This window comes from Solanum pennellii, chromosome 9 (assembly GCF_001406875.1).
Source record: "Solanum pennellii chromosome 9, SPENNV200".
Taxonomy (NCBI): domain Eukaryota; kingdom Viridiplantae; phylum Streptophyta; class Magnoliopsida; order Solanales; family Solanaceae; genus Solanum; species Solanum pennellii.
In genome coordinates, this window is record NC_028645.1 from 32,968,953 (window position 1) to 32,994,529 (window position 25,577).

Consider the following 25,577-nt stretch of genomic DNA (forward strand, 5'->3'; position numbering starts at 1 on the left):
AATGAAGGAATCTCGAATTCAAGATCCTTGACCCTCACAATATGGTAGTACACCCCTTAGAGATCATCTTAAAATATTTTAGAAACGAAATGTTTCGACCTCTAGGGATTGTGTTACCTCGCTTCCATATTAATATGGGTTCATTAGGAATTTAAAATTTAACTACCCTTGTTGTTGTCAAACCCCAAAAGTACACCCTAGAAGATAGGGCATCCTTCAAGTCGAAACATGGTGTATTTGACTTCTCAGTGGTCTTTTAAAAGCCCTTAGACATTATTCATTGCATAAACATATGAAAATAGCAAAGAATTAGAGCTTTTTCTTCAAAAAAAATAATGTGGAATCTGTTCATAAAACTTCTAACATATGTCTCAAAAACCATCTATGACATCATGAATACAATAGTCTGGGGTCACAACCCATTAAAGTCTAAACAGAGAAAAGAACATAAAAGACATTATAATGGGTGTCCTCGGATGCTATGAGGACTCACCAATCTTCACTTCTTGAAAGCCTTGGAAACTCTACCCATTAAAGAAACTCAATCTCCTCAAGACCCTACATTGGATTTGAATGTAGCCAAAATATGCATTAGTACGAAATGTACCAAGTATGGAAACTATCATACCAAAACATGAGATATTTTAAAGGGTTAGTCAACAATGGACATAATCATGAGAGATAAATACATAAGTATAACATGAATGTTATAAACATAATAAAGAATCATAAATCATAATAGAACATCATAAATCATATAAGAGTTCATATACTTAACTCATTTTCTTTGTTATTGAAATGCACTACTTCACAACCACCTCCAACTATACTTGTAGAAGTCTAAGGTCGCATCCCATACTACTATCAAAGCTAAGTACATCTCTTTGAGAAATATGCCCCTAATCCACCTCAAAGCATCCTTGTGCAATTCAAGTGAAAAATCCCATTCAACCTCACACACTAAGCATATCTTGAAGTCACCCTATTCCGTTTCATTTTAGTTTAGGAGTCTCTAGTAGACCTTCTTTATATTGACAAGGATCTATCATCTTAAGTCAATTATGTCATGGAAGGCAACTATAGAAATATCCAAGCTATGCAGATATCTTGTAGTTGTCATTCCATAGGTAGCTTCAACTTATACTTGTGTAATGTATGAACGACATCCCATACTACAATCCACACTAAGTACTTCTCTAGACTAACCTAATCCAAGATAACTTATCTTTCAACAATGTTTATTAAGCTCAATTTTCTATCATAATAGACCTACTACCATGGAAAGTATCTCATAATGCTATCCATTCTAACTAAGGAAATATATAACCATCCTATCCACCATGCGACCAATCATGTAGATGCAAGGTAATCCTTAAGGGAGCATGAATCTTCAACCCTAAGATATACTGAGAAACTAATCTCAAGATATTACATGAAATGCACCTTGCATGCAAATAAAGCTACAACGAAATGCACCTTGCATGCAAGTCAAGCTAACATTATGAAAGTATAGGCCTTTACCCTACAGCTACCACGAAATGGATTCGGCCTAACCTAGTCAAGCTAACAAGATCAAGTTTCCTTGCAACACAAAACACAACTAGTCATGGGAGAGCTTTCCTCCTCCACCCCAAGCTAACATGGGAACCACTATCCCCAAGCTACCATGATCCAGCATCCTTGCAGCACAGGACCAAGCTAAACATGGGAGAGCTTACTTTGTCAATACTAAGCTACCATGGAATTCATCACGTCAAGCTACCATGAGTTATTCAACCAAAGCTTCAATGAGATTCAACATATCATGCTACCATGAGTATTTCAACTCAAGCCTTCTTGAGATTTACTATCCCAAGCTACCCTTGATGCCTACCATCTCAAGTTATCATGAGAATTCATATCTCAAGGTATCATGAGATTCACATCTCAAACTATCATGAGATTTTACATGTCAAGCTATCATGTCTTAGTCTTATCTAATCACGTCAATTATACATGAAGTGATAACAAAATCCATCTTCAATCTAATCTACTTCATCATGTCATGGTTCATTTTAGGTTCTTAGGTCAACCTAGAATTCAACTATGTGAGAGAACTTGATTCTCCTATCATGTTCATGTCTATGTGTGAAAGAAAACATCATTACAATCTCTTCATAATGACTTTACCTACAAATCCCTAGCATCAATAGGATAACAGCCCATAATTGATTATTACCGTCAATTCAGTATGATCTAGGTTCTATTACATGCTTACTTAATTAAATCGGATTATTAAAAGGAAAGTCTACGTATACATGATCACATTGGTTCAATTTCAACTTTACAAGTCAAGACTTCACATTGGTTCAATTTCAACTTTACAAGTCAAGACTATCCTATTTCAATTAAGCCTACTTAAATTCTTATCTAGGTGATTCAATCATGATCAATTATTACATAATACAATTGAATTAATAAGATCAAATTGGAACCTTTATCTTGCCTTTAATTGCCTAAAATCACCATGATCACCTTAAACATCAATTACTACAATTCATAGTGAAAACCTCACGAAAAAATCACATAATCATCATATGCACATAATTAGTGCTACCCACTAGATTGAGATCACAATCAAGACTTACCCACAATGCATTAACAACCCTCTCAAGATTAGGGTTGTTTTGATTCACAATTGAGGAATAAATAGGGGACTCCATGAATGGAAGAATCCATGCATGAATAAGATTCACATACCTTAGATTATATCCTTAATCATAGCTTGAATCATTGGAGAATTTCGTCCTAAGAGCAGCCTCGAACTTCTCTTCTTCTTCTATGGCGTTCTTGAGAGCTCTTTGTGGATAGAGAGATTTTGATTTGGAGTCTTGTGTCTAACTTGATTTCTTATTGTTTAAATACTCATAAAATACCTAAAACATCCTAAAATAACCACCCATTCATATACTTGGTCGTGGGTAAATTTCCCATTCACCCCTTTGTTAGACAGCGTGCTGCAGGAAAAAATGAAGACCCATCAACGCCTTTAGTCGACGGAGCATTGATGGAACGATGAGGTCCTACTGCAGGTCCGTCATTCTTGTCAGAGTGTCCCATTTTGGGGGGATAAACTCCCATGTCTAAGTGTGGATTGATGCCCCAAATCGACGAGGTGTAGCTTAAGTGACAGGGCGTTGTTCGAGGGTCGTGAAGTGAAACTTCCAAGGCAGTGCACTGCGCACCTTTGGGTCCTCTTGAAGGAACCTTTGGATGGTATTTGGTGATTTGTGCCCCAATGTTTCAAAAAAAAATACATTTTTATAGATGTTAGGAACCTTTCCTATCACTTTGAGCTCGAAACACTACTTAAAACCTCATGAAACATACTATGGCAAGCAAGCACGTCTCAAGGCTAACTTTCGAACGTGTTGGACGTTCTTGGAAGTTTCAACTCCAAACTCTTTCAAACACTACATTCTATCTTGAAACACAATTTTTGCTCATTTTAAGACCTCATAAGCTCATTACACATATATTAAGCTCGTTTTTTACCTATTGGATTTTTTTGAGTCCTTATAGCTCTAAAATCAATAGAAGCAAAAAAAGCATGCAACCAATAAATTCCCAAGATGACAAAAAAATCAGCCATATCACGTTCTACCAAATCCATCAATGTAACTATATTGGTCAATGATATAGTACAACTCCTAAATACTCTTCTAGCAACAACGAAGTCACCCACCGGGGTAGTAACCAGAAAAGGTTCAACTAAGATATCGAGTATAACATCAACCTTTTTAGCTACTAGAGGAGTTACAAATGATAATGTAGCGCAGGGATCTACTAAAGCATAGACATTTATGGAGAATACTCGTAACATGACGGTGACAACATTGGGAGAATCCTCTTGTTCACCCATAGAGTGGAGATCGTAGAAGCAGTTATTCATAGGAGGATCGGAACTAGGACCGCTTGCTTGATCTTGGCTACTCTCCTTTCCTATATCCTTAATCATGGAACAAACTTTAACCTTATGGACATCCTTTCCACAACCAAGCAATTATCCGTTCCAACCAAGCATTCACTCATAAGTTTCTTACCACACTTAGTACAAGTAGGTTTCTCACTAGGTGAATTTCCACTTCTTCCCTCTTATGACCTAGGGTTAGACATTGTATAGTTGATAGCCTTGGGAAATTTAGTAGGAACTTGGTTGGAGAATCTCTTCTTGAACATAGGCTTTTCTTTGATTTCTAACTTTCCCTTAGAAATACCTCCTTCATAAGCATCTTCCCTCTTGATTTCCGTATTTTTCCTTTTGAGACTAGTCTTGTCAACTTGTTGAGTATGCACCATAAAATAAGAAATGTCCATGTTGTCATGAAGCATCCCCAAAAGACACTATTCCACAAGTTCATCGGAAAAACCTATCACAAAATGACTCATTACATCTCTAGGATTGGATAGCAATGAAGGAACATATTTGGACAACTTAGTGAATTTCAAAGATTCTAGCGTACTCATACCTCCTTAACGAAGGTTGATAAACTCCTCCACTTTTGACTCTCTTTTATAACTTGAAAGTACCTATCAAGTACTGCCCTCCTAAAGGCTTCCCAACTTATGGGACCCCCTCTCAAAGCCCTATTGTCTCTCCATTAAGTATACCAAGTTTAAGCCACATCCTTGAGTAGATATGAGACTAGTTCGGCCTTGTCATTAGAACTTACTCCCATAGCATACAAGATCTTGTAGACCGCATCAGTAAAGTCTTCGGATTCTTTATTCATCTTAGACCCAAAGAACATTTGAGGGTTCATCCTTGTGAAGTCTCTCAAGCAAGAAGCCATGGTACTATTATTTTTGTTCACACGGGGTCAAACTTTCCGGTTTTTTTTTGAGCTGTCATGGTTTAAGCCTTAGTAGATATGGCTTGAGCTTGAGTAGTCATAGCTTGAGCGAAGTTGATGAAAGCCAACCCTATCTCTCCATCCGTGATGGCCGGAAGATTGGCCGGAGCTTGGTCACCTTCTCTAGCATGTTCTTGAGGAGGACATTGATTGTTTTGGGGAGGAACTCCCGCATTAGAAATCTCTTCTTCAATTCTTATTGAGTCTACCCTTCTAGAAGTCATAGCCTATAACCACAATAAAAGGGTTAGAATAAAAAGGACATACAAAGTTACCACTCTTGAGGCACGACATTCAACATCACCAAAGAGGTGAGAATTTCTTAAGCATTACGTAGCCTATCATTTATAAGTGTGGCGCGTTTCACACCCATGAACAAGACTATACATAGACATAGTTTAGTGAGACATCAATTCTAAGATTACTTCAACCTCATGCTGTTATACCATGTTTTTCATGACTAGGGGGCACCCCCTAGACGTAACCGACGTCTTCTTCCTCGAAGAGGACTTGTACTAGCCCTTAGTATTCGTCATAACATATCATAGGTCAAAAATGAAGAAAATTAAAAACATTACATAGTGAAGTATAATTATACTTCTCACATATCATATATGGAGTTTACTTAACCTCCTCGCTTATGAAGTTTACATAGACTTCTCGTTTAAGCAATATAACCAATTCATAAGATATAGTCTAATACTTTTTCTCACATTAAACCACCTAATAGAGAATTAAAATATTGGACATAGCCCTTCCTTCAATATAATATGCAACATATAGGCTTACAACTATAGTCTCAAATGATAAACGAATGAATAAGTGTATTTAGGCAAAAGCAACATCATAGCTAGAGTAGAAGAATGTCAACATCCCTGAACGTGAAGACCTACCAATACCTTGGGAAATATGTCCAAGCCTTCCTTCAAAGTGGCCTCATACCCTTTAATGTCCCGAACCTACATTGTTTGGGAAACGAGAAAGAATATGGGTTAGTAAAAACCACATGTACTAAGTATGGAAACATATGCTAGTAAAATCGTTGAAATCATTCATAAACGGACAATTTGTTCAAAACCAATGTAAGTCACATTAAAAAACCTTTATGCACATATAAGAGAATATAAAAGCCAATGATCATAAAATAACTTAACACAAGTTCATTGCCAACGCAAGACCAACATTAGCATAAGGTCATATCAACATGAATAGCTTCAAAATAAAGTCGTAACAACAATTCATGTACTAGAGTTCATAACATCAATGCAGGTAAGACCCTCACTCACAATCCATTGCCAAGCCTACAAGTTGAATGCTTATGTGAAGCCCCATAACCCCACATAATCAAGTAAACAAAGCAAGAGACCATAAGCAATTTGTATATTTCATATATCTTCATATCATGCACATTCATCATCATATACATCAACATAGATCAATATCATATTCATCACATAAAGTCAACATCATGTAAGGTCAACATCATGTAAAGTCAACATTTGCATTTAATTCGTGACATAAGTACATAAGAACAACCTCCTAGGACTCCTTTAAAGGTTAACGTTTACACAAGGTTTACGTGTGCAATATGTACGTAAAGTCCCATACCCCTACCTACACTACTGTGATACCTTAATTCACCCTAGTTAGTGTTCAGTTTAGTAATTCATTCATTTTAATTTTGGGAACAATCACCTTAACTGACAATAGACTATGTGAGCTAAATATGGAATCCGGTGTCATGAAATGCTTCACTTAAACAAGGTGCTCTACCTTCCAAGGTAGAACTAAAACATGAACATAGCATTTTATGTGGATCCACTAGCTAGTATTCCTACAGGGGCAACATAGTTAAGGAACTAGGAGATACATACTAACCCTCTTCATGCCCATTAGCATTGGAGTCCTCATCTCATGAGAATCATTTTGAACCTACCTCCCCATAATAGGAAGGGACACCTCTCATATCTTGTTCGCCCAGTGCTAAGCTAAAGTCCCTTTTTTAAACTTTTTTAAACTTTTCTTAAGCATCATATCTTAATATAGGTCAGAAGATACTAACCCCTTTTATTATACTGTGATTAGCGCGTTGGGTATTGAATGATAACTTTTTTTCATTGCAACTCTTCATTACTGAGATCAATACTTAATAATCTTATCATAATTGGGCACAAAAGAGAAACACATTCATCCTGCCCTAGAAAGATCTCACAATTCAATATATCCATAACAAGCAATCACATTCATCATATCCTTATCTCCTTATTCTATTAAGATATAATACCTCAATTGAACATCATCATCAAGTATTAACCATCATCACTGAAGTGAAGCACTCATAATTATAAAGTCTTACCAAATATCTCCAAAAGCCTCCTTCAATATCTTACCATCAATCTAACCATATTCATCAATAAATTCACTTACTATCACCATATAATAGTAATCTATAAGAAAACGAAGTCAATTGCATCATCACTAATAAAATCAACCTCGATTCATAACTTAGGGTTAGAAAAAAGGGTTCAATCATGAAATCTTCTACATGACAAGGTCAAATACTAAAAACTACAACAATTAACCAATATAAAATCATAATTCAGGGTTTGAATTAGTTAGTTTTGATGGTTCATTCCCTTATGTTACATGTATATAACATATATCAAAATAAACCAAAGGAACTCAAAATCAAATCAATTGAAAGATCATTCACGAAATCGGAAGAAAACCCATCTATTAGACATCATTAGAAATAAATTTTGAAGAGTCTTTTGCAGAAAGAGATCCCAAGAGTGAATAGCTTCCATACCTTAACATTCCTTGAATAATGATGGAGAGTATATTGAGTCTTGAACCCCTAGTGAAACTTGAATCTTGGTCTTCAATGTGGTCTTGGAATAGAGAGAGACAGTAGAGAGAAGTTTAGAGAATTGGGTTTGGGAATAATGGAGTGTTAAGTTTGTTTAGATGAAGTCTTACACTTTTATAATCCCTAAAAAACTTAATTAACCACATATAAACCCTTAATTATTTTATTAACTAATCATATAATTTAATTACCTAACTCTAACACTTATTAGTAAAATCGAGGGCGAAACAACGACTGCCCATTTGTGGGGTGTCGACCGACTACGGCCCCATACTAGAAGTCTGTCGTCTTTTTCAGAGACTGGATTTGGAAGCCATTTTCCCAAATTTCTAAGTATGGACCTACGACCACCATCAATGGGTTGTTTCCCGATCGAAACCTCATCGTTTGGTCCACCTTTACCAACTTTCAATTTGACAGCTTTTTGGTCAAATATAAGAGACCTCCTAAAGGACCCCTAGGGTAATCCTTGGGGATTCGTACCCAGAAGATTGTACCCAAAGCATACTCCACTATGTCTTTAAAGTATTTTTACCAAATATGGCTAAATTCTGGCTCTTAAAACCCCATAAAACATACCAACACACACTAGCTCATCTTTTAAAATTCTCCGGACGTCATGGTCGTTTCTTAACGTTTTAACTCTAACACATTCTAATTAGTTCTAATATATTAATTTACACTAATAAATAGTTTTTAGAATTTATTTCATCATGTGAGGATCTAGACTAAGTCATGGACTTTCAGAGTGTTACAACTTTGGTCCTTTTCTTATCCAAGAAAATTTAATTAATTTTTAGTAATATTTTAGGGATCTAATATTTTTAGGTTTAGTTTTATAATCCTATATAATCCTAATATAAACCTAGGGTTTTGGTTAAGAGTTCAAGAAAAGAAAAGTGGAGAAAAGAGGAGAAAATAATGGAGGGTCATGCGTTCGTCGACATTCTATATTTTAGGGTCTAGAGTCTCACAAGCCACTTCTAGTAGAGTCTTATTCATCGGTGTGAATCGCGACACACCCATGAGTGAGGGGCTATAAGGCGATAGAAGTTTCACTTTTCTACATTATTCCATCGTTATGCCTTAAAGTTGAGATCCATAAGATGTCTTTCTCAATCTCTTATCTTGTGTATATAGGACAAAAATACAAGGAGGACAAACCCTAGAAGGGAGGGGGAAGGAGTAACTAATGATAGGATCCCTCCGTGTGGTGTAAAAGTCTCTATAGTTGAATAAGAAGATGCGGATAAGGAGGTTCCCCATAATAAAGAACTTCAAGGAACTTATGTTCCCGAAATGTCCCCTATGTCCCAAGGTCCTCAAGATCCCTTTGTTGAAGGGGATATGACTAATGTGGAGTTTAAGGCTGCCCTTATGGATTTGAGCAGACTCATTATGACTCAAGCTCAAGTCGTCACTAACCATTTGATTGCCCAAGCTAACTAAGGAGGTGGACCAAATCCCAATGTAAGTACTCCCGCTTCTAGAATTCTGGATTTCATGATGATGAACCCTCCTACTTTTCATGGAACTAAAGAGGATGAAGATCCAAAAATCTTCATAGATTAGGTGTTCAAAGTGGTGGATGCTATGGGTGTGACCCCTAGAGAGAGACTGGAGCTAGCCTGTTATCATCTCAAGGATCTGGCTCAAGTGTTTTTTGAGCAATGGAGATATGACATACCCTTATGGGATGGTCCGGTAGATTGGGAAGTGTTCAAAGAGTCTTTTCTTGATACGTTCTTTCCGTTAGATAGAAGGGATAAGAAGATGGTGGAATTCATGAATCTTCGTCAAGGCGGAATGAGTGTGAAAGAGTACTCTCTCTAATTCACCCAACTCTCTAAGTATGCCCCAACCATAGTAGCTAACCCTAGGTCTAGGAAGAACAAATTTGTGATGGGAGTGTCTAGCTTGGTGGAGAAGAAGTTTCGTACAATAATGCTCCTTAATGATATGGATATCTCTAGGCTCATGGTGTATACTCAACAAGTTGAGGAGTTAAAGATTAGGGAGATAGGGAAAGAGGAAAAGAGTCCTAGGTTGGATGAACCAAACCAACCAAAACCTAATAAGATATACGATCATCAAAAGTCTTCCATGGGGAACAAGGATATGGCTCCCAACAAAAATTCCCAATGAGGTGGCATTACTTTTGAGGTCTAGGTGTACTAATTGTGGAAAGCAACACTTAGTAAGTGTCTTGAAAGAACGGATGACTGCTTTGGGTGTGGTTATAAGGTTCAAAATATGAGGGAATGGCTTAACATCATGGCAAAAGGGAAAGAGTTCGACCAAGCCCCTAGTGGTGGTTCGGATCCTAATGCTCCAAGGAAGAATCATTTCTTTGTACTGGAGTCTAAGTAAGGAACTAATCTGGAATGAAAGGCCCGGTAATTATTAATCCATTATAGTTGTTATTCTTATGTTGTAAGATGAGTTCATATGATCTAGTCTCTCATATTGTCATTCTTTTATGTTAAATTACTTGAAAGATGAATTGTTGAAATTTATGCATACTTCACTGTGAAAGTTTTGGTACTCATTGTAAGAAATTTCAAAAAATTGACTAAATGTAATTTTCATGATTTGTAGTTTCAATGTGTGTAAAATGATGTATATGAGAATGTATAATTTTGGAGAAGGTAGTCCCTCCATAAATAAAGAAATTAGTTTGTGTTTGAATTACGAAAATTGTTGCAAAAGTGGCCGTGCTGCAAAAATGTCTATCAATGTGTAGTTGTGTTACTTGTAAATCTAATGCATTGTATATGAATTTTTTGACCTTGATGTGTCATGTGATTCTAATTGAATCCTTTATGTCCTGAAAGATTTTTAGTGTCATTCGAGTACGAATGTTATTCCAAGTGGGGGAGAATGTGACTCCCTAAAACGAACTAGGCTTAACTAGAGCCAAGCTTGAGTTTGATAAGGTTATAAGGTCCTAAAATAGTTTATAATTACTTACTTACTAAGTGTATAAATTTTGGTGATACTTGGAGGTCAAACGTCTAAGAACGTCCATGACGTTCGGAAGATGTGCCTCGGAATATGCTTGTGTGTCCTTATGTGTTTTAGCAAGTTTTACATGTTCGTTTTGGTTGAAATTGGTGGTGGAGGTTCATAATAAATTTATGACTATGTTTAGGGGTTCAAATTCCTAGTATGACTCCATGTAGGACCAACAATGGGTCATATAGGAGAACCCAAGACTTGGCAACCAAGCTGCAAAAACTAGACAAGCGACACCCTAGAATCAACGAACCGTAGTCTTGATGACAGGACCTCGTTCAGGGGCATACATTCACACTTAGTGGTGCGATATTAACCCCCATGGATCAAGTCTCTGAACCAAATGACTCCCAACAGGACGGGCTGTCGTTCAGTCGACGCCCAGTAGTTGGGGTCCGTCGTTTGGTCACTGTAAAGCTGTCACATTTTTTTGCAAGGCTTGGGGTGTTTTGTAAATTCACCCCAAGTCTTTTATGAGATATGGATGATATTTTTAGGGTCATTTAGCTATATTAATATTGTTCAAACAGTAAGACCTAATTTTAGACTTCATTTTCAAAAAAAAACCCAAACCCCTCCCTCAAGAAAGACTCTCTCAAACTCCATAGAAATTAGAACTCAAGGAAGGGCTAGAAGGGCTGGTGGTGGAAGTTTTATTCATCAAATTTTCTTGTGTTTTTTCTCATTGAGGTATGGTAGTAATCCATGAACCTTCTTTCATTCAAGGAGCCACTTCTGAGATATTTCAAAAAGAGTTTCAAACTCCAACTTCTTTATTCCTTGACTCTAAGTATGGGTATTTGCATAAAAATGTTTTAATAATTAAAATGACTTTATCTTAGTGTTAAATAACGGATTTAATTTCAAAACTTTAATGAAACAATGTTTATGCTTTTTATCAACTTCTAGCTTATGAAATGGTTTTAACGAACTTGATTAGAAAGTGTTAGAGTTATGTTTTCTTTATGGTTATATTGTGATTTAGGTACTGACCTAAGGGATTTTTTATGATGAATTATTGGAGAAATTGTGAATAGGTTGTGAAAGCTTGGATGAATGGTAATTCGGTCATGTTGTTTAGTTTTTATTGTGAAATGTTCTTGATTGGTATGGTCCACCTGTGGTGGCAGTGCTTATTTGAAGTATATGAATATGAATTTACATGTGTATTGTGAATATGTCCATGAATACATATTATGTGAACTAAAATGATAATGATGATGTTCTTGTTGATGAGATTTTTGAAGCTTGTTATGTCTGATTCGTAGAGACTACGACTAAGTGAAGTATATGTTTATATGAAGTATGATACTTTGTGATACATGATGAATGAAGTTATGAATGTGCTAAGAAGTCAATGTTATCAAAATGGTGATTATATGAAAGGTGTGCTCACATGAGCACAGACACACTTGAATGAATGAACTTAATAAATGTGAATGGGGGAGTTTTGGGGTGAACACTCTTCGTGAGTTGAGATGAAGTGTTTAGTAGCAACCTCACTATTTTCCAAGAGCATTGTAATGTAGGTTATAGGATGGATGAGTTGAGATGTGGTGTCCAATAGTTATCCTTAAACTTTTAGTAATGAATGTTTAAGTCACTGTGGGGGAGTTATGCTTAGCACCGAGAGGATTTGAGGAAGGGGTGGTTACACTTCATGAGTTGATATGTTTTATCCAATGTACCTCTTTAGATGAGTACTCCTCGTTATTAGAGAATGATTTACTTAGTAGAAATTTTATTATACATTAACTTTCTGACAGCATGGGTGTAGCTTTTGGAGAATGCATGTAAAGGGTACAGGACTAACCCTACCCTGGCAACTAGGATCCCTCATCCGATAAGATTTATTGTCGTGATTCCATGTCTAGCTCTCATGGTATATGTGGGTTAAATCTAATTCCCCACAAAAGAATGTAATGAACTAAATCTCCTAAACAGTGTACTACTCAGGGTAGGTTGTGGTATGGGACACTATTTTTCCATTGCACAAGTAGACTCTTGAAAGGGGTGTCTTGGTGTATCTTTATATGAATTGTATGAATGTTTAATTTTATATTGAAAATGAAGTTAGGTGACTTAATGTCTAATGTTAAGAAAGCATGTTAAGATTATGTCTTGTTTGATGATGTTTATGAATGATGGATGTGGTCTACCTAATCTCATGGAATCCTCAAGGAGTACATTGTTGGAGTAGTATTATGGGATGCTATTCTCACATTGCACTTTGTGTAACTTTCAAGTCCAGTTGAATAGGGGTGCCTATATGAAGTTCTAAATGCAAGTATGTTTCTCCAATGTTTAGTTGTTGGAGTGTGGACTTGTTAGCCATACGAAGTAAGCCTATAATGGGTAGCCTTGAGGATCACATAGGTGCTTATTGAAGGAATTGTATGGGCGGTTCCTTCATGTCTAACTTTGTGTGTTTTAGGATAACATTGGTTAGGGAAACTTCTTGGAAAATGTGTTCACTGTGAAATTTAGTGAGTTCACTGTACTTTCTCTTGAATTTACTGTTAAAGTGACTTTTTGTGTTAAAATATTGCAAATGCTTTCCGATGTGCTAAATGATGATATATGTTCTATTTCACTTCAATATTCGTGAAAGTTTTACTTAATTGGCATGAAAGCTTATTTCTACTTAAACGTCCCTTTTTGCATGTTTTTTCATATGCCATACTTAGTATAATGTTTGTATTAATCCCATACTTTTCTATACTCTATAACTATAGGCTGAAGGCAAGTTGAAGATTAGAAGGCAAGCCTCGCAATTGTCTTTCTCAAGACTGAGTATGTCATCCTATATTCGAGGACATAGTCATTAGTTCTCTAGTTCTACTTCAAGACTTATATAAGACATATTATTTATTTTGTTTCCACGTAAAGGGGTGTGTCCCTAAGATATTTATGTTGTTGCTTTAAGTTTTCTTCTGACGACGAAACTACTCTTTAGTATTTATGAAAAATATTTTATTTATATTAATGTCGTGAAAAGTTTTAATTCTGCACCACCTTTAATGTCTTATGCGATGAATGATAGCTAGCAGGCTAGTACAACACCTCTGAAGGGTCAAGTACCCAATTTTTACGACCAAAAGGTTGCCCCATCTTCTAGGGGGTACTTCCGTGTTTTGAAAATATTAATCATCATATACATCAACTTAGACCAGTATCATGTTAATCACATAAAGTAGACATCGTGTAAGGTCAACATCATGTAAAGTCAACATTTGCATTTCATTCATAACATAAGTACATAATAACATCCTCTTAGGACTCCCTTGTAGGTCAACTTGTGCAATGTGCAGTTAAAGTCTCATACCCCTACCTATACAAAGTAGATCCCCTTAAGTCACTCTAGTTAGTGATCACTTTATTACTTTAATTCATTCTTCTTTCTTTCGGGAACAATTGCCTTAAGCGACAATAGACCATGTGAGCTAAACATGGAATCCAGTGTCGTGAAATCCTACAACGAAAGAAAGTGCTCTAGTTGCCAAGGTAGAACAAAAACATGAACATAACATTCTAGGTCGATCCACTAGCGAGTATTCCTATGGGGGAAACATAGTTAAGGAACTAGGAGATATGTATTAAACACTCTTCATGACCATTTGAATAGGAGTCCTCATCTCATGAGAATCATTGTGAACCTACCTTCCCACATTAGGAAGGGACACCTCTCATATCTAGTTTGTTCGGTGCTAAGCTAAAGTACCTTTTTGAAATGTCTTTAAGCCTTTCTTAAAAATCATATCTTAATATAGGTCATAGTGGGTAACCCCTTGTATAATCATATCATTAGATCATTAGGTGTTGCATGAGAATTTCCTTTCATTGCAACCCTTCATTAGTGAGATCAACACATCATAATCATATCATAATTTGGCACAAAAGAGAAACATATACATCCTTGTATGATCATACCCCTATCAAGATCTAACAATTAAATATGTCTGTAACATGCCATTACATTCATCATATCAGCATCTTATTAATCTATTCAGATATAACACTTCAATTGAACATCATTATCAAATATAAACCATCATCATCAATGTAAAGCACACATAATCATAAAGTCTTACCAAATAGTAATATATACAATCATTAAGTCAATTTAATCATCGCTAATCAAATAAACCTCAATCCATAAAATTAGGTCAAAGACTAAGAACTGCATCAATTAAACAATATTCAATCATTGTATATCAATATAAACTAAATCAATTAAACATCAAATCAATTTCAAAGATCGTTCCCGAAATCCGAAGAAAACCCATCTTTTAGACATCCTTAGAAACCAATTTTGAAGAGCCTCTTGGGGAAAGAGATCCCAAGAGTGCATAGCTTCCATAAATTATGGAGAATACATTGTGTCTTGAATCCCTAGTGAACCTTGAAGCTTGGTCTTAAATGGGGTCTTGGAATAGAGAGAGAAAGTAGAAAGAAGTTGGAGAGAATTGGGTTTGGGAATAATGGGGTGTTAAGTTGGTTTAGATGAAGTCTAACTCTTTTATTGTCCCTAACTAACTTAAATAACAACCCCTCAACCCTTAATTTATTTGTTATATAATTATGTAGCTTAACTAGTTAACTCTTAAACTTAAAAGTGATGTCGAGGGCTAAACGACGACTGCCCGTCTTTGTGGCATCGACTAGACTACCGCCCCGTACTGGCAGTCCACGTCTTTGTCAGAGACTTGAATTGAGATCATTATGCAAAATATATAAGTGTGAACCTACGAACATCATCAATGGATCGTTGACCCATCGATGGCTCGTCGTTTGGTCCTTCGTTAGCCGCTGGCAATTTGATAGCTTTTTGATCAAATGCAAGGGTGCTCCTCAAGAACCCATAGGTTAGTCCTTGGGGAGTCCTACCCAAATATTTCAACCCTAAACACACTCTACTTTGTGTTTACCACCATTTTACAATATTTTACCAAATTTGGACTCTTAAAACCGCTTTAAACATACCAAGGCACATTAGCTCATCTTTTGCAATTCTCCGGACGTTATGGTCGTTTGTTAACTTTTTGACTCTAAGACTTCCTAATTAGTTACAATTCATTAATTTAGACTTAGAAACAGACTTTTAGATTTTAGTTCATCATGTGAGGATCTAGGTTAAGTCATGTACTTTTTGGGTGATACATTATCCCCTCCTTGGGAACATTCGTCACTGAATAACACCTAAATTCTTTTATAGGGAGAGAATGAGACTCAATACTAGCAGCCCAAACAACAACAATATCTACAATATAAAATCACAATGAATCACAGACCAAAGGAGTAATTCTCCACTCCATTAAACACATAAATCATGGCATTACACATAGCAACCCAACTCACAATTCACCATATAGAAGAGCTCAACATGACAACATGAGGAACTACCTTGTCTATATCAACATGAGCTCACCATGAACTTCAAGACTCAGCTATGCAAACCTTGTTTCAAAATACATTAATCATGCTCACTACAATTTCATAAACGCAACTACACATATAACACAAATAAGAGAAGTTAAGCAAAAGAGAATTTTTCATGAAAACTCATTTCAGCATAAATATTTACCATAAATATGCACATATTAGTAAATCAAGCAAAATTCAATATTATTCATTATTTTGCTTTGATATAATTGTTAATAACCTCAACATTGGATTGAATTTTTTGGAAAAAGATGAGGATGATGGGACTTCATATCGGCCTCGGCCTCCCGTGTTTTTCCGTCAACTAGGAGGTTTCTCCATAAGACTTTTATGGTTTACTCAACTTCTTGACTTGGTGATACAGAACTTCAACCGAAACCTCTTCATAGGAAAGTTTCTCATGCATTCCTAATCCATGAATCAGGAAAATGGACATGGGGTCGCCTATACACTTCTTAAGAATGAAGACATGAAATATGGGATGAACCGGGGCTAGTTCACTTGGTAGATTCAACTCATATGAAACCTTCCTGGCCCGTGTCACTATCTCATAAGGACCCACATGAAGGGGACTGAGCTTCCCCTTTTTACCGAATCTCATCACCCCTTTCATGGGTGAAATCTTCAAGTAGATATATTCTTCTATTGTCGGCATATGAATTTTGCCAGCTATAGGTTGTTTTTAACCTATCTCTTATCATCCAAACCTTCTATAAGGACTCATATATTATCTCGGGACCAAAGAGTGATGACTCTCCTACCTCAAGCCACGCAACTGAAGACCTACATCTCCTACCATAGAGATCTTTAAATGGTTTAATGGAAATACTCGAATGGAAGATATTATTATCGAAGAACTCTATCAACGGTAGGGGATCGTCCCAATTACCCTTGAAGTCAATAACACAATCTCTTAACATATCTTTAAAGTCTAGATGTTATGCTCCGTTTGACCATCCGTTTGTGGATAAAAAGCGGTGCTAAGTTTAACTTGAATACCTAAACCCTTTTGAAAATACCTCCAAAAATGAGAAGTGAATTGGACACCTCTATCCGAGATGATGGACAATGTGATCCCATGCAAACTCAAATCTCATTAAGGTACAATCTAGAATATTTTTCCGCAAAATAAGTAGACTTAACGGGGGTAAAATGGGCAGATTTCGTCAATCTATCTACAATCGACATTATTGTGTTATTTTGCCTACGAGTCTTAGGCAACCCCAATACAAAGTCCATATTGATATCTTCCCTTTTTCAAGTAGGAACATCCATCACTTGAGTTAAACTACCAGGTCGTTTGTGTTTGTCTTTAACTTGTTGACAATTAGGACACTTAGCCATAAACTCCGATATGTCCCTCATCAAACCATCCCACCAGTATATTTCTCGAAGAGCAAGATAAATACCTGGTAGACACAATCTACTTGGTACCTAAGAACGTTATTCCCCTAGAAGAAAGCCTCATTGAACTTACATAAGAACCTATTACTTCAACTCCATCAATTGTGGATCAAGGTGATGCTTAGACTTCACATCCAACACTAAATATGATTCAGAGTTATGATGAACATAGAACCTCCTTTTGGAAAATCTTCCAACCGAACATTCAACCGAGCCAATCTATGAACCTCTTTCACTAGATCTTTCTTATCATTGGGAATAAGGTCTACACTACCCATTAACACACGACTTAGAGCATCCGCAATGACATTGGCCTTTTCGGGGTTGTATAGTTTACTCATGTCGTAATTCTTAAAAATATCAAACCATCTTCTCTGTGGGAGATTCAACACCTTTTGAGTGAACACATATTCAAGGCCCTTGTAGACAGTGAATACATCCTTATGGACACCATACAAGTAATGCCTCTATATTTTCAAAGCAGACACTACGACCGCTAATTCAAGATCATGAGTTTGATAGTTCTTCTCTTGCACCTTGTGTTGTCTAGAGGCATATGATATCACCTTACCAGGTTGCATAAGGAAACAACCCAACCCTACTTGAGAAGCGTCACAATACACTACAAAACCTTGGTGATACCCCGACCTCAAATAAATTTTAGAAAAGTAGCTTTCCTGTTGTAGTTGATCAAATGAATCATCGATCCTTGAGAGAGGGTACTTGTTATTTATGGTTATTTAGTTTATTATAATCAATGCACATCTTAAGGGACCCGTCATTCTTTTTAACTAGTACCACCTGAGGTCCCCATGGCGAAATACTAGGTTTTATGAAGCCCTTGTCTAGAAAGTCTTTATGTTGAAGTTTTAGCTCCTTCAACTCATCTAGAGGCATCCGGTAAGGAGGGATTGAAAAAGGATTTATATCTGATAACATGTCTTTAACAAAGTCTATTTCCCATTCAGAAGGAATTCTGGGCAAGTCATCCTGAAAGACTTTTGGAAAATCATTCACTATGGGTACCGACTCTAATGAAGGAATCTCGGATTCAAATATGTCACCCTTACAATATGGTTGAGAAACCCCTTAGAGATCATCTTACAAGCTTTTACAAACAAAATGATTCGACCTCCAGGGATTGAGTTACCTCCCTTCCGTTATAATATGATTTCATTAGGAATTTAAAACTTAACTACCCTTGTTCTTGTCACGACCCCAAAGTACACCCTAGAAAATAGGGAATCCTTCAAGTCGCAACATGGAGTACTTGACCTCTTGGAGGTATTGTACAAGCCCTTAGGCATCACTCATTGCATAAACATATAGCAAAGAATTAAAAATTCTTCTTCAATAACATAATGCTGAATCTTTTCATAAAACTTCTAGCATATGTCTCAAAAACAATCTATGAAATCATGAATACAATAGTCTTGGGTCGCAGCCCATAAAAGTTTAAACAATGAAAAGAACATAAAAGACATCGTAATGGTGCTGTTTTCGGATGCTATGAGGACTTACCAATCTTCACTTCTTGAAAGCCTTGGAAACTCTACCCTTAAAAACAACTCAATCTCATCAAGACCCTACATTGTATTAGAATGTAGGAAAAATATGTGTTAGTAAGAAATGTATAAAGTATGGAAATTATCATACAAAAACATAAGATATCACAAAGGGTTAGTCAATAATGGACATAATCATAACAAATAAAAGCATAAGCATAACATGAATATCATAAACATAATAAAGAATCATAAAGAATCGTAAATCATATTAGAACATCATAAATCATATAAGAGTTCATATTGAACTCATTGTCTTTCTTATTCAAGTGAATTACTTTGTAAGCAACCTCCAATATACTTGTGCAAGGCTAAGGTAGCATTTCATACTACTACGAAAGCTAAGTAAATCTCTTTTGTCATTCTTGATCACAATCCACTATGATAATTATGACCTTAAGTTTATCATATCATATGAGCACTATGCCCTTAGGCCATCTGAAAGCACCCTTGTGCAATGCATGTTAAGCATCCCATTCTACCTCAAACACTAAGCATATCTTGAAATCATCCAATTCTCTTTCATTTTAGTTTAGGAGTTCTAGTAGAACTACTTTATATTGACATGGAACTATCATCTTAAGTCAATCATGTCATGGAAGGCAACTATAGCACTATCCAAGCTAAGCATACATCATGTAGTGGTCATGTCATAGGTAGCTTCAAGTCATACTTGTGAAATGTATGAATGGCATCCCATCCTACCATCCACAATAAATACTTCTCTAGACTAACGTAATTCAAGCTAAATTATCTTGCAACCTAGTCTATTAATCTCAACTTACTATCACAGTATACCTACTACCATTGAAAATATCTCATCATACTAAACAAGCTACCTAAGGAATGACACAACCATCCTAATCGCCATGCAACCAATCATGTAGATACAAGCTAAACCATAGGGGAGCATTAATCTTCAACCCTAAGATACCATGAAAAACTATTCTCAAGCTATTACATGAAACGCACCTTGCATGTACGCCAAGCTAATAATAGGAGATATAGACATTTCCCCTAAAGCTTCCATGAAATACTTTTTGCTTAACAAAGTCAAGATCACATGATCAATTAACCTCAAAACACAAGACCAAGCTAATTATGGGAGATCATGCCTCTTCCATCCCCAACTAACATTTTTACCACCATCCCCAAGCTACCATTATCAAGTATCCTTGCAACACATGACCAAGCTAAACATAGGAGAGCTTACTTACTCCATCCCATGCTACCATTAAGTTCATCACCTCAAGCTACCATGATTAATTCAACCCAAGCATCCATTAGATTTAATATCTCAAACTACCATTAGTATTTCAACTCAACCCTCTTTGAGATTTACTATACCAAGCTACCTTTGAGACCTACCATCTCAAGTTATCATGAGAATTCACATCTCAAGCTATCATGAGAATTCATATCTCAAGATATCATGAGAATTCACATCTCAAGCTATCTTGAGATTCACATCTCAATCTATAACGAGTTCTTATCTCAAGCTATCATGCCTTAGTCTCATCTCATCAAGTCTATTATACTTGAAGTGATCATACAATCCATCTTCAATGTAATATAGTTCATCACGTATTAATTCATTTTAGGTTCTTAGGTCAACCTAGAATTCATCTATGTGAGAGAACTTGCTTCTCCTATTATGTTCGTGTCTAAGTGTGAAAGGAAACATGATCACAATCTCTTCATAATGACTTTACCTCCAAATCCCTAGAATCAATGGCATAACAGCCCATAATCGATTATTAACTTTTATTCATTATGATGTAGGTTCAATTACATGCTTAATTCATTCAATTGGTTCATTAAAAGGTAAGTCTAGGCCTACAGGATCACATAGGTTCAATTCAAACTTTACAAGTGACGACCATCCTAGATCAATTAAGCCTAGTTCAATTCATATCTAGGTGATTCAATCATGATCAATAAGTACATAATACAATTAAATTAAGAAGATCAACTTAGAACCTTCATTTTGCATCTTATCACTTGAAATCACCATGATCACCTTCAACATCAATTACTAAAATTAAACATGAAAACCTCATAAAAACATCACATAATCATCATATGAACATAATTGAATTCTAGCCACTAGATTGGGATCACAATCAAGCCTTACCCACAATTCAATCACAAACTCTCTACATTGAGGTTCTTTGGATTCACAATTGGGGAATAACTAGGGGACTCCATCAATGGAAGAATACATGGATGAATAATTTTTACATACCTTTGATTAGATCCTTAATCCGATATTGAATCCTTTGAGAATTTTGTCCTAAGTGCATCCTTCAACTTCTTTTCTTCTTCGATGTGTTCTTGAGAGTTGTTTGATGAGAGAAATGTTTTGATTTGGAGTCTACGGTCTAATTTGTTTTTTATTGCTTAAATACTCAAAAATTACATAAAGCAACCTAACATAACCGCCCATGCATTTATTTGAACGTGGGGCTGAATTTCCCATTCACCCATTCATTAGATAGAATGTTGTAGGAAAAATTGCAGACTCATCGACGCCTGCAGTCGACGGATTGTCGATTGAATGATGGTGTCGTACTGCAGGTCTGTCGTTATTGTCAGAGAGTCCCATTTGGGGGGATCAACTCCAATGTCTAAGTGTGGAGTGATGCCCCCAATCTATGGGGTGTAGCTCAAGTGATGGGGCATCGTTCGAGGGTCATGAAGTCACACTACCAATGTAGTGCACTGTCCACTTTTGGGTGATCCTTAAGGACCCTTTGGGTGGTTCTTGGGGATTCGTGACTGTACGTTTCCAACCAAAGTATGTTCTTCTAGATTTTAGAAACATTCCGTATCAATTTTAGCTCCAAACACTACTTGAAACCTCCTGAAACATACTAAAGCATGCAAGCACATCTCAAGGATAACTTTCGAACATCTTTGACATTTCATGTACGAAATCGGTCAAACTCTACATACTGTCTATAATCACTACTTTTAGTTATTTTAAGACCTCATAAGCTCATGACACATATATGAGGCTTTATTTCTACTCAATGCATTTCTTGAGTCCTTGCAATATCCCCCACTTGGGAAACATTCGTTTGAATAAAATTTTCTTAAACGCTTCTTTAAAGGACCTACTCTAGACTAGCAGCCCATCATATGTGCTTTATACAAAAATGCACATACCCATATCAGGGAAACAATTGAATTCCAAGCTAATTATAACTACACATAGTCGTATTGAGACCTTCTGAAAAAAGTCTCCTTATCTCCCACTTGGGAACAAGCCACACATGTCTCTCTATTATCAATGCATCATTATTAAGAGCAGAAAAAATAGCAAAACTAATAATAATAATTGAAATTCTTGAAATTTTCACAAATCAATAAAGAGATTCCATAGAGGGACATAACGATATCATTCTTGATCACCATTAGATTGGAGAGCATAGAACGTATTACTCTTTGAAGGACATTCTTCCACTTGATTATAGAAACTTGCTTGCCTTCTCTCACATTAGCTTTTGCCTTAGTGGAATCTTTCATCATATGGCCACTCTCACTCATTGATCTTCTCATATGTAGGTTTACTACAGTAGCCATGTCCGGAAGACTTTTGTCGATTCTTAAAATGACCATGTCCATCAGACCCTTCATTTTCCATCCTACTTCTATTTATCTCATTCTTAAGCTTGGACTCCTCTGTTTGTTGAGTAAAACCACTATTAGTCGGGAGATATCCATATCATCTACAAGCATTTCCATACGCCACTCTTCTTCCACTAGTTCGGACACCCCCGTCATGAACCTATTCATCAAGTCTCTAGGGTCTGCTACCATGTTTCGTGCATACCTAGACAATTGAGTGAACTTTAAAGCTTACTTCTTAATGCTCAACTTTCCCTGTTTGAGGTTTATGAATTACCCCAACTTTGCCTCCCTCAATTCCCTAGAAAAGAACCTATCAAGGAAAGTCGACTTAAAAGTTTCCCACTCTATGCGACCCGCCCCTACCGGCCTAGAATCTTTCCATTTCTAAGACCAAACTTGATTTAAATATTTCAATTAATAAGAGGCTAGTTCCACTTTCTCCCTAGAAGTCAATCCCATAATAGAAAGAGTTTTATAAACCTCATCTATGAATCCATTGTATCTTCCTCCACCTTGGAGCCACTAAAATTCGAAGGGTTCATCCTAATGAAATATCTAATTCTATAAGGACACATTCCTCCTATGGGGTTAGCCACCACCTTCTTATTATCTTGGGCCATCAAAACTTGAAGCAATAAGTTCATAAAACTCCTAAATTCCTCTAAAGTAACATTTTCCCCTTGAGGATAATTAGGAACATGGGCAGGGACTTGATTTCCTTGGGAAGGAACCTCTTAATCGTCAATGTCATCTACTTCTCTTCTAACATTAACCCTAGTTTTAGCCAAAAGCTGGATAAAATCATAGACAATTATTAGAAGAATGGCTTACTCAAGCCATACTCGAAGGCACGACTAGAAGAATGAAGCCGTGAAACTTTCCTAAGCATCTCATAGCCTCTATAAATGTGTCACCATTCACACCGATCAATAAAACTCTACTAGACGTGGTTTTAAGAACCCCTAACACCTTTTCATAACCTTATGCTCTGATACCTAGTTTGTCACGACCCTAGAGTACACCCTACAAGATAGGGCATCCTTCAAGAAGGAAGATAGTGTACGTGACCTCTCAATGGTCTTGTACAAGCCGTTAGAAATTATTAATTACATAAAAATATGAAAATTAGCAAAGAACTAAAAGGTTTTCTCCAAAAACATAATGCAGAATCTTTACATAAAACTTCTAACATATGTCTCAAAAATCATCTACGACATAATGAATACAATAGTTTTAGATCACAGTCCATAAAAGTCTAAACATAGAAAAGAACATAAAAGACATTATATTTGTGGTTTCCTCGGATGGTATGAGGACTCACCAATCTTCACATCTTGAAAGCCTTGGAAATTCTACACTTCAAAGAAACTCAATATCCTAAATACACTACATTGAATTTTAATGTAGGCAAAATATGCATTAGTATAAAATGTACAAAGTATAGAAAATATCATACAAAAACATAAGATATCCCAAAGGGTCACTCAATAATGGGCAAAATCATAAGAGATAAAGGCATAATAATAAAATGAATATCATAAACATAATAAAGCATCATAAAGCATAATAGAACATCATAAATTCTATAAGAGTTTATACTTAACTCATTGTCTTTCTTGTTCAAGTGAACTACTTCACAAGCTACCTCCAAGTATACTTGTGCAGGACTAAGGTTGCATCCATAATACAACCAAAGTTAAGTATATCTATTTGGTCATTATTGATCATAATCCACTATCATAATTAAGACCTTAATTTAATCATATAATATGAGAATTATTCCCCTAGTCCACCTCAAAGTAACCTTGTGCAATTCATGTGAAGCCTCTCGTTCTACCTCACACACTAAGCATATCTTGGAATGACCATATTCCCTCTCATTATAGTTAGGAGTGTCTAATAGACCTGGTTTATATTGACAAAACACAATAATGTTAAGTCAATAATGTCATGGATAGAAACTATAGCACTATCAAAGCTAAGAAGGCATCGTGTAGTGGACATGTCATAGGTAGCTTCAAGTCATATTTGTGCAATGTATGAATGAAATACCATACTACCATCCACACTAAGTACTTCTCTAGACTAACCTAATCCAAGCTAACTTATCTTGCAACCTTGTGTGTTAAGCTCAACTAACCATCACAATAGATCTACTGCCATGGAAAGTATCTCATCATACTAACCAAGATAAGGAAGGATACAACCATCCTAACCACTATTCAACCAATCATGTAGATGAAACCTAATCCATAGGGGAGCATGAATCATAAACCCTAAGCTACCATGAGAAACTAATCTCAAGTTATTAAATGAAATTCACCTTGCATGAAAATCAAGCTACCATGAAATGCACCTTGCATGCAAGTCAAGCTAACATTAGGAGAGTGTAGGCATTTCCCCTAAGTCTACCATGAAATGGTTTTCTCCTAACCAAGTCAAGCTAACATTATCAAGTATCCTTACAACACAAGACCCACCTAATCATGGAAGAGATTTCCTCCTCCATCCCAAGCTAACATGGGAACCACCATCCCCAAGCTACCATGATCCACCATCCCCACAGCACATGACAAATTTAAACATGGGAGAGCTTATTTCCTCCATCCCAAGCTACCATGAAGTTTATCACATCATGCTACCATGAGTAATTTTTAACACTTTGGAAGTTCCATGACATAGACTAGAGTTTAGCCTATTAAATAATGTTAAAATTATGTTTCCAGACCTATATTAATGTATTAAGCTCAATTAGAA

General features: G+C 36.2%; 1 long non-coding RNA gene across 2 annotated transcripts in view; it reads right to left on the reverse strand.

Annotated features, from left to right (window-relative positions):
• Nucleotides 1–349: 349 nt before the first annotated feature.
• Nucleotides 350–25,577, reverse strand: part of LOC114078599 — a 43,006-nt gene continuing 17,778 nt past the window's right edge. Inside the window, exons 2-4 of one of the 2 annotated variants that reach the window (XR_003580228.1) lie at nt 19,144–19,208; nt 5,792–5,851; nt 350–558 (exon numbers count right to left, since the gene is read on the reverse strand). This is a non-coding gene — a long non-coding RNA (uncharacterized LOC114078599). Of the gene's footprint in view, nt 559–5,627; nt 5,852–19,143; nt 19,209–25,577 lie in introns of those variants that run through there. The other variant, XR_003580227.1, reaches the window with a different exon arrangement.